The 10,593-nt window shown below is 39.5% G+C and overlaps 1 long non-coding RNA gene across 1 annotated transcript; it reads right to left on the bottom strand.

Moving 5' to 3' along the window:
* Window positions 1–4,790: 4,790 nt before the first annotated feature.
* LOC137475519 (uncharacterized) lies at window positions 4,791–8,124 on the bottom strand. Its single transcript, XR_010999932.1, has 3 exons — window positions 7,776–8,124; window positions 6,320–6,447; window positions 4,791–5,171 (listed from the first exon to the last, which is right to left on the bottom strand). It is a non-coding gene; the product is annotated as an uncharacterized lncRNA (long non-coding RNA).
* Window positions 8,125–10,593: the final 2,469 nt, after the last annotated feature.

Raw genomic sequence — 10,593 nt, 5'->3', positions numbered from 1 at the left:
CGAAGCCCAGAGCCGCAGCTGTCGGACCGAGGTCACGGGCCCTGTTTCAGGCCCGTGTCCCCGAGATGCCCGCGCCATCTTGCTAGCTTGTTGCACAGCGATTTCCGGAGAAAAGCGGTCCAGCTTCAGTTATCTCTTCTTGAAGGATGGAGGTTTCTTGGTTAGGTGGGGTCATGCAATCAACCCTGTAGCTCCGGATACAGGGGGCGACTTAACAATAACAAAATCTGATTCAGCTCGCGGTTTTCCAGCAGGTTGGCCTAAATGCATGCATCAGGTGCCTGCATTGATTTCAGTAGTTGTTCTTGAATGAGCTTCACTGATCTGCAGCTGATGTTCACTGCAACTGTTCCTCCGAATGTAGTCCTTATGTTGCCTCCTTTTCATACTCTTTACTGTTATTTCTGTGTGCTGTTGCCTGACACGTACATTCCGATACATCATGCATCTGAGACTCTTCCCAGGTATTTTATGTGGCATGAAACTGCAGGGATATATGTGCATTTTGTTTTCCAGGTTTTACTTTGGAAAAACACGTGTCAATGTTTTTGAGTTTGTGAATAAACATAATACAAATATCTAGTATTTGAATACCATGGGGAGGGGCGGGGCGGAGAAGGATTAAAAAGCAAAAATTAAATAATCGATCTGGAGTTTTTAAAACATAAGGTTTCTCAGTAATTGCAGTCCATTTGGGTGCCAGTAGTCTTGGTTTTCTGGAAAATAGGTTTTCATAACAAAATAAGAACTTGCTGGTTTAATTCTAGATGAAATTGGATTTTTGGTTAATCAAGGTGTTGAGGTGCTAACAGCCACCTAAGTCAAAGTATACGGTGTTGTAGGAGCCGTGTATTCAGAGCTCTGCTGCCTACTGCAATTGTAACTCTTGAATTCATTCTTCTCCATGGTGCACCCGGGCAGAGGCATTGAGCTGTTTGCCTGTGTGGGTCAGCACGTGGAGATTCTTACTGCCTGCCTGCATTTTAAGCCAGAAAGCTGCAATTCATTTTGCATCAGGAAACTTTATCACCTGCTATCCACATCCCTAATTCTTCATTGGATCTAGCTTTAAATGTACCCAAACTAAATTAATTGTTCCTTGAGCCCCCTGTTTTTCTTGATGATGTACAAAAGCTCTGCTTCTGCACATACCTGTCAAGGTAGTATCTTGAGCCATTTTCCCCAAATCTGGTTGATAGGTTTGAGAGAGAAGAGAGTTTGCTACAACTTTACTATTGCCATCTTACTAGGGAATGCTTACAAGGCTTTGCCTAATATTCCACTGCAATCCTACAGCTTCACTTTGTTTTCTCTTTCAAAATTGAGTTCATTTATTATAGCTGAACAGAAGCTAAACTTTATAAATAGAAGGAATAATGTAGAAGCCCCCAAATGTTCATGTTATTCTTCAAACCTAGGACTCTGTCCCTAAGGGGGAGAATGCAGCTCAGTCTTGCATCTCTTCTCAGCTGTCAGCCAAGAGCATGATTTGAGCCGTCTGGGCTGGCCTCTCTACCAGGTAATTGATGGCTATTACTGGCTCATTTCACACAGGACATGACTTTAATTTCCCAGGCTATATATGAACCAGCAAACTGGCAAGCCAGTTTAGAAACAATAGGTTAGCCACTAGTGCCCTGGGCAGTCCAGTCTCCTTGGAGGAACTTGAACTGCACAGGAGGATGAAAACACCGCATTGCCAAAGCTGAAGGCTTTTGCTGGCTGAAAATAGAGGCAGTGTCTGTGCCTCTGCTTGACCTGCCTGTATATCTGCTCTCCTCTCCTATTGCTGCCCTCAAAATATTTTCTTCTGGATCTCCAGAAAACAGCTCTTCTGTTTTTTTGTGTTTTGTTTGTTTTTTTGTTGTGGGTTGTTTGGGGTTTTTTTTGTTTTTTTTTTTTTTTTTTTTTTTTTTTTTTTTTTTTTTTTTTTTTTTTGTTCTTTCTAGTTCTTACATTTAGGTAAATAAGAAATCACTCTTCATGGAGCTTTTTCTGGAGAAGTCCTTTTTTGAAAGAAAGGACTAGCTACTCCCACACACATGTGAGGCAACTAAACTTCTACATATAAAGAAGGTTTTATTACACAAATGTGTATTTGATGGAGGTATGAGCTGCAATGTAGCTGTTGCTTTCAATAGTTATAGCCTCATTTAGACATAGTCATTCCTTAGTCCTTTTCCTGTAAGATCTTAGCCCTTGAAAAAACAGTGGTTTGCTTTAATTGTATTTTAATAAGAGCCTTTAAGGTTTTTTTTAATTTCATTATATAACTGTATCTATCTTAAAATGACACATACATTTTTACTGAGGAGCTGTGTGAGAAGTGCTGAATTAATAAAAGTACTTTTCTCTTTTAGGGTGGATTCCTTTTGTATTTTTATAGGGTAAATTGCAACTATTCTTTTTGCAACTAACCAGGAAATATGTCATCTGTATATCAGCATATACTTTGCTACTGCTAGGGCCTAAGGGGCTGTATTTTCTTTAGAAGTAGCCTTGTTGAGGAATACAGTATCCAGATCTTGCTAAGAGCCATATTTTACTTCTCAGAGGCAGATGGATGGCGTAGTAAAAGAGATCTGCTTTGCTTCAAAGGGGACAAGTGAAATGATCATGTCACACTAAAATGTGTAAAGCATAAGGACAGTAAATTTCTCTTCCCCAAAGGGGATACAGAAAAATGTCTAGAAATAGATCTGTCTACCTGTTATGCAACAAAACCTGGAAACAGTATCTAATATCAGAAGCAGCTATCTTTTCTGCTAGTGTAAAGGAGGACTGCTGATGTGCACCTCCATTTATCACCTGGTTTGTTGCATGATACAGATTTTTTTGGGGCTGGAAACTACAGACAGGGAGCAAGAAATGAAGATCAGTGTTCTGGCAGCACTGCCTGTTTGCATGGCTTCAGCCTTTTAGCTTGCTGCAGCCTTGCAGAGTCTGCACCATTTGGCTGTGGTCAGGCTGTACAGTCCCTATGAGCTCTCTCCATCCCTCTGTTCCCAACTAGTGCATCTCTACTGCATCCAGACATCCTTCTGCTGAATTTGTTATGGGTTAAGTCAAAACTTACTTCCCATCTTTCCGTGTTCTGCTAAGATATAGGTAATAATTTAAATAATCTAATGTAAACAGGTATTTTTAACAAGTGAAAATTGCTGTCACTTGGCAGTGTGCCTCAAAAATTATGCATTAAATTCTCCTTTAGTCACTAAGGGCTCCATGAAACAATATCTATATCATATGTATATAAAATGTATATATGGTATATTATGGTATAATATGTAAATATATGTATGGTTTATCAAATAAGGCAGCCCTACATTTCACATGTAACTTGTGTTTAGGCAATGTATTTTCTCACTAAACAGTTATATTATTCTTTAAGAAAATACCTTAGTTTTAAAAATAAGATGTCTTGAAGTCAATGAGAACTGTCACATTTCAAGTGTGACAAGATTTCTCATTAATTTCTCTGCATTCAGTCAAACAGCTTGGAACAAGGAGTAAAAATGCCAGGTGGAATGCAGCATGCTTTTGTTACTTTTCCACAGAACTGGATAGGAAATTAAAATAAGAATTTCTGCCTTATTGTAACAAATTGCATGATAGTGAGAATTTAATTATTCATCTTTCAAAAGGACTTTGTAGATTACAAGGTTCACTTACAGATTTTGGAAAAGACAACCCAGCAGGGGTCATGCAAGTCCCTGTCTACTGTAATAATAATTTCCAGTGACATTATCACATAGCTATGAGACTTAATAACAAGGAATGATATTTAACTGCTGGTATGAACACAGTGGTGTATCTATTAAGTTTATGACATAGACATAAAATATAACTAATCCTGACCTTCTAAGGGGACATTTAGTAGATGAACTGCATTGATGTGGCTGTAGCATTACCCCATATGCACATGTTCCCCTTAAAGCCTGATCAGTTTATATGTTCATGTTTCCATTGCTAATATGCAAGAAAAATAGGTATTCTGTTACCACTTCCACTCATCTTTAATGAGTTATTAAGGAAGATTCCATTCTGTAATTAGCTAGGGGAAATGAACTCCAGAACTCTCAAATTAAACACACTAAATATTTTCCAAAAATACTATAGAGTATAAATATTTTTTATTCTCACTCTAGCTTACTCCCTTCCTTTTGTTGACTCAATAATTCATACTAGCTCCATCCCAGCCTTCAAATTCTTCCTGTATTGTGTAGCACGGTCTGGCCCCACATGAGCTTTGTGTTCAGTATATATTGGCATGAGGGGGTCCTCAAGAACTGGAGTTGGGTATGGCCATATTGTCTATTTCACAGTAAACAATGGCAGAAATAGTGAGAGCACAAAAAGAGGAGAGAGGAGAGAGGAGAGAGGAGAGAGGAGAGAGGAGAGAGGAGAGAGGAGAGAGGAGAGAGGAGAGAGGAGAGAGGAGAGAGGAGAGGAGAGGAGAGGAGAGGAGAGGAGAGGAGAGGAGAGGAGAGGAGAGGAGAGGAGAGGAGAGGAGAGGAGAGGAGAGGAGAGGAGAGGAGAGAGGAGAGGAGAGGAGAGGAGAGGAGAGGGAAATCAGCACAGGGTAACTTAAAGGAATGGAGAGCTGCAGCACAGGAAAAAAAAAAAAAAACAGTTGGCAGGAAAATAAGGCGTATACACAAAAAGATGTGAATAGGGAAAAAATCAAAAGAAAAGAGAGACGTGAGCTCGTTCACCAGTGCTGAAGTACTAGAGTGGTAGAGGGAGCATGTGTCCATGCTGTCACTGCCCAGTGTGGCAGCAGTGGTTTGTGAGCTGGTGCTGGTGCCCATGGGCGTGTTTGCACAGCTGGGCAGCCCCCACAGCAGCCTGATGCCACGTGGTAAAAGACTGTAGGCAAAGAGCAAAGCACAGTCACAACCAAAGAGGCAGTTACCACATAAAGTCAGCATGTGGGTCTTCAAGCATATTCTTTTAGGCAGCTGCAGAAGACACACTGTGTCCTGAGGGATGTTCATGGCCTTGAAGATACTTTGTGGCTCAAAGGCCACCCTTGGAAAGCATTATTGTGCTAAGTTCAACACCACCTTTATGCAATTTGCTTCCTGGTCCACTGGGGCACTATCAGTAGCCAATGTAAACCACAGATTTTGGAGGCCTGGGAAAATGCTGAGTTCTGATGTCCTCTCATCCTAGAAAAAAGCAAACAGAAGAGGAGAATTAGAGACTAATTCAGATTTACCCTAATGCTATGACATGCTTCTAGTATTTTATCAGATTTTGACCTAAATAAAAGCATTTTTTGAAATCAGTGAATTTTCATTTGAAGTGAGAAACACCTACATTTTTAGTAACTACCTATAGTCTTGTAATTCCACAAAAAGCTTCTAGGACTGGCATGGTTTTTGGGATGAGACAAAATTTCCTAAGGAAATAAAGTAAAATAGAAGGAAATCTATTGGTAAAGAGCTGATTTCACTTCCTGGCCTTTTGCCCAGACTGACCATTTCAGAGAGTGCCTCGTAGTATTTGCTTGAAAATGGGTAAGGGATACAGGCTAGTAAGAATAAAAGCAAGAAGGAGCAGCTGTGAGATGGAGAGGCAGCAGATGCTTGTCTACACAAGCAGCTAATTCAAAATGAAAAAAATAAAAGGAAGGAAGAAAATTCTGAGCCTAGTGAAATAATTGTTGTCATGGAGATTATGGGAGGTAAACATACCTTCTATGGAAATATTTATTGCCATTCTTTTTGTGAGACTAGACAGACTAAAAAGGCTTTAGTTTACTTTACTGATGCATTTCCCTCCTTTCCCTTTTTATATAATGGCAATTCTTAAAGCATTTCCTTCTCAAGAAATGTTCCTCATTGTTTGCTTGCAAGACACAGAAGCAGAGTATCTGCTGAATGGGGAGAAGAGAAGGGGGAGAAGAGAATCTTGCTGCATGGCACATGGCTTTTTTCCTTTCCTGTTTATCATGGTAAAAAGGCCAACAGTGCTGTCTTTTGCGCTTGTGTGTTAAATGTGTGTTCAGCGATACTTAGTCTTGCTATTCTAAATGGTTTGATCAGTTGGTACCTAGGAGCTTGAAATTTTACAGGAAATAAAGACAAGGGAGTTCTTTAGGTGCTCTGGAAGAAGTCCCTTTTGAATGCAGATATGCTCAAGAAAAAAAAAATAGAAAAAAAATACTGTCTGACTTGGACTTCCAAACACCAGGATGTGGAATATTCAGGACTGGGCTGTTACTCTGTGTCTAATTAAAATAAGAAAATTAAATTAATATCTTAACTTTATTTCCCAGAAATGATTCATAGTCTAAGTAGCAGATATGTCTTACCTGCATTTCTTTCATGTGAAGGTTAAAATCCTAGCAGCTCTGCCAGTTTTTTCCCAATTTAAATTAAACAAATATCTCTGTTATGACACATGAAGATGTTGTTTTTCAAAGATTTAGGTTTATCAACACTAAAGACATCAAGAAAAAAATCAGGTTAGAACACAGTCACATATTCCATACATAAGCAATTCACACATTCACAAGGTAGACCTGATCACGTTTTCATCCATGAGCAGGTTCTGTTATTTTAATACAGTTTTTTTTTTTTTTTTTTTTTTTTTTTTTGTATTATGGTTGTGTGCCAAGCCAGGTTTGATTGATTTATTATTTCCATTGAATTATATCATACAGTAGCAGCAAAGATACAGTCCTTGTACTGCTGATATGAATATCTCAGGGCTGCAGAAAACACATGAACATTCTGTGTCTCTTGTAGATCTGTGCAAACTGAGTCCCACCTGAGCCTGTCATTAATCTGTTCTGTGGTGGGTGTCTATGTGAAAGGAAAAGTGCTCCTCTGCAAATTGTGTACCTGGTAGGTATGTGTATGCCCATTCTGCCTGTATGTGGACACTTGTGGTTATTCTTCCCCTAATATTCTGGAAACACTTGAGAAAGATATGCATCTATTCATATGGTAAAATAAAGCCCTAACTACTGTTTAGCTAAAGACAAAAAACAACCCTAGTATCCATATAATCCTATTTAAAACAAGCCATGAATAATAGGATGTGAAAACAAAAAGTGGCCTCATTTCCTGGCGTCATTTAGAGTGATGCCAGCCAGAGGCTGCCCTTGAAGATTGCCAGGGTTCAGGTACTGCCCATGAAGGAAGGGACTGTCATCACTGCTCTGCTGGTTTCAGATTCAGCCATCATAAATTTGTCTACTTCTATGTGGTATGAAAACAGTGACAGTGATTTGTGCTTGGTGCTCATCAGACACACTGTAATTGGGGGAAGAGGCTAGGGAATCTAATTTAATCAATGGGCTCCACCAACAGGCCAAGTTCCCCAGGTTGGTTTACATTCAGCAGTATTTTCTCAGGTAAGGCATGAACGAGTGGTGAATGTTGCTTGCTGTTGCTTTAGCTGCTCATTACTCAGGACAATAGCCTGCAATCCAGCTGCACCACTTGGCACTTGGGTTCAAAGGGCCTTGGTTTCATAATAGTTGAATAGAAAAGGTCAATAAGAGGTGAGAGACAATTGAATGTGGATAAATAATACAGGAATGAGAGCTGCAAGTGTTTGACTCATCTCTGCTGATGTGATATTGATCTGAACTAGAAATGTCAAACCCTTCTCCGCCCAGAGGTTTAGAAATGCTTCTGATGTATGTCAGTAAGAGATAAGAGTCAGACCAAGAATATATCAGCAGATGCCACAGGGAATAAAGCATAAACAACCCAAGAACAATATTTCCTATGTGTCAGCTGCAAATAAGGTGTTCTTACTTGGCAGTGCACGTTCTGCTTATGCCTGATCCCTCAGGGCAGTCTGGGTGTGCCAAAGACACTTCTCCTGGAAGAAGAGGTCAGGTACAAGGAGGCTGTATAAGGATGAGGTGACAGGTTCAAGGGACTGCACCTGTGCCCTCACATGAAGGGGTGGGGGAAAGAACTGAAGTCAATGGATTTGCTCCATTGAATTTCCACCTGACATATTTTCTGACTGGTCTTCATATTTTACCCTGAGAACATCCAACTGGATTCATAAAGGATTTTAGGCATCATGCTACCACTTCCAATTAAAGAGTCTTCAAAGCCTCTGCTATGCCATGATTTAACCCTCTAGAGGCACCTCCCCAACACACTGATTTTCCTTCCTGTAAATTACTTTACTTTTTTCCCATTAGACACGTCTATGCAGCTTGACTTTACATTTGACAAGAATTGTCCCTTCTGTATTATGCTTATTCTTTGATCTCAGATGAATAAAATCAGCTTAATTTGCATAATGCATAAAGCCTTGCACAAAATGCATTCAGATCGCAAAAGGACAGGGAAAGGAAATCCTGTAGCCTGGAGGTTAAGGCATTTTTCATGACAAAGCAGAGTTACTTCTGCTGCAGTGATTATTCTTGTATTTTATATCCACTGGAAAAAAAAATTGTCAGGAGAGACAGATGTAGAAACCCAACTAAGATTGACTGATCTTCTCCTCAAGCACAGGGTTTTGCTTCACATCCTTGCTCCACAGTCTGACAGAAGGATTTGAATATACATCTTTGACATTCAAGTAAGCATATTAATCACTGAGCTGTCTGACTTTTTTCCTTTTTCTTATTTAGAGAGACTGACTACATACCAGTTTTCTGATGTATTGGAAAGCAACCAGTGGGCATGTGAACTAAACAAACCTCTTTTCCTTCCTTCTTCCCTGACAGGAAGGGCGTCAGTACGTCTCCATCTTCAAACAAGCTGGGAACATGAGACATTTGACAGAGATTGTTCCTTTGAAGTCAATACTAATTTGAAGCCTGTCTGCAATATTGAATTTGTATTCCAAAGGAAAGAGCTCTTACAGAAATATCTAGAGAAACAGTGCTATTGCTGAAATGTTCTGTGTTAGTCTCTTGCTATATCAGGACCAAGGTGGCAATGTTGCTGCTATAAAGCAGTGAGAATCATCTACCTTTAAATGTATTGGTTTTAGTCTTACCCATGCTTTGCACCAGAGTACAAAAACAGAGATTTGTATTCTTTGGCATTTAAATATTAAAGGGAAAAAAAATTAATTACTTACTTTGGTAATTCCCAAAGAGTTACCATATCAGCATAAGAAAACTTAGGGAAATTAACGTACTTAATCTTAGCTAAAATCTCAACACTATATTTTAACAAAGATTCCCAAAGATTCACAAGATACTTGTGAAGTCACAAGTAATTGTGACTTCAAGTCACTGCTCACAACAGATAACATTTCCAGGGAAACAGGAATGGAGCTGGGTTGGTGGTTTTGATTATGCCAGACTCCTTTGGTGGGAGAGAAGCAAAGGAGAGAGAAGATGAGATAAACCTTCATACTCTGAATCCTCTTGCCAAACTGGTCATATTAGTCACTATTGAGAGAATTTATCCTGTCCTTCTGACACTGTAAAGATTAGCTTACTGGTTTAATTATAATTGGTCATGCAACATACACAGGGTTTTTTCTCTTGTTTCTTTCTTTTCATTTTTAGTGTGAAGGGACTATGCCATAAAAACAAGTCTTTAACAGCCACTAGACTTTTAGTTTCTCTCAGGAAAAAAAAATTATATAGGATTAAGGAATCTTAAAAAAAATTAAATTTCTTCTTTCTAGGTCAAGCAAATGTTACATGAAACATCCTTCCTTGAAAAGTAGGCTTTATGTAGACCTTTAGACTTGTATAGTTACACATATAAATACATGAAGCTATGCAATGACAGTTCAGAGGTGTGCTTGAATGCATTCTTTGCTGATATGTTGGATTTACGGCAACCGGACCAGAGGTCTGTGAAACTGCTCATCTCATTCCCAACAGGATTTAAATGCTTCTGCTGTTCAGTAGCCTTGTATGCTTGTCACCATTAATGTTCCCTCTAATTTATTTCTCTGTGTGTGACAAATGACCTCCTGAATACCAATGTGAAACTTGTAGCCCTAATTCACACAATGCTGAAAATGGGACAGCAAAATAAATGTGTGTGATCCTCTTTCTTTTTTTGATATTCTGGGGCTCACTAAGCCCATGGTGTAAGTTTCTACAGATTTATGGCTTCTTCATCATGTTAGAAAGTAAAAATTAGTTATTTTGCAGTGCATTGTGTGCGTGTGCTGACCCTCAAATTACACAGTGTCCAAGGAAACACAGCTGCGTCACTGATAGACACCTCTTGTGCAATAACCTCAGACTGAAAATGCATCCTGCCAGCCAAATCTTTACTTTGAGTTCTGACATTCCAGTAATAGGTAAAGAAAGACAATGAGAGAGAGAAGAGAGATGCATTCAGAGTATTCAGAATTATCCTTTATGTGACTGGGACCAGTAGTGCACTGCCTGGTCAGGAGGAAAGTCCCCAAGAGAAGCAGTTTGCCATTCTAGATCTATCTCTGTGCTCCAGAGTTCTGGGCAAAAGGTATGAAGGAGGCTGATGGAAGTGGATTTTGGAGCTGTGAGAGCACTGGAGCATCTGGAAGACATTTGTCACATCTCAGCATACCCTGTCCCAGTCCCTATGTTTGCAAGCTAAGGTTTTGCAGATGGACTTACAGGAATCCTGAACTTGTGTTGATCTGAGGTGTTACCAA

The sequence above is a fragment of the Anomalospiza imberbis genome, chromosome 6 (genome assembly GCF_031753505.1).
Source record: "Anomalospiza imberbis isolate Cuckoo-Finch-1a 21T00152 chromosome 6, ASM3175350v1, whole genome shotgun sequence".
Classification (NCBI taxonomy): Eukaryota; Metazoa; Chordata; class Aves; order Passeriformes; family Viduidae; genus Anomalospiza; species Anomalospiza imberbis.
The sequence above is the reverse complement of the archived record's forward strand: the minus strand, read 5'-3'. Positions and strand labels throughout refer to the sequence as shown.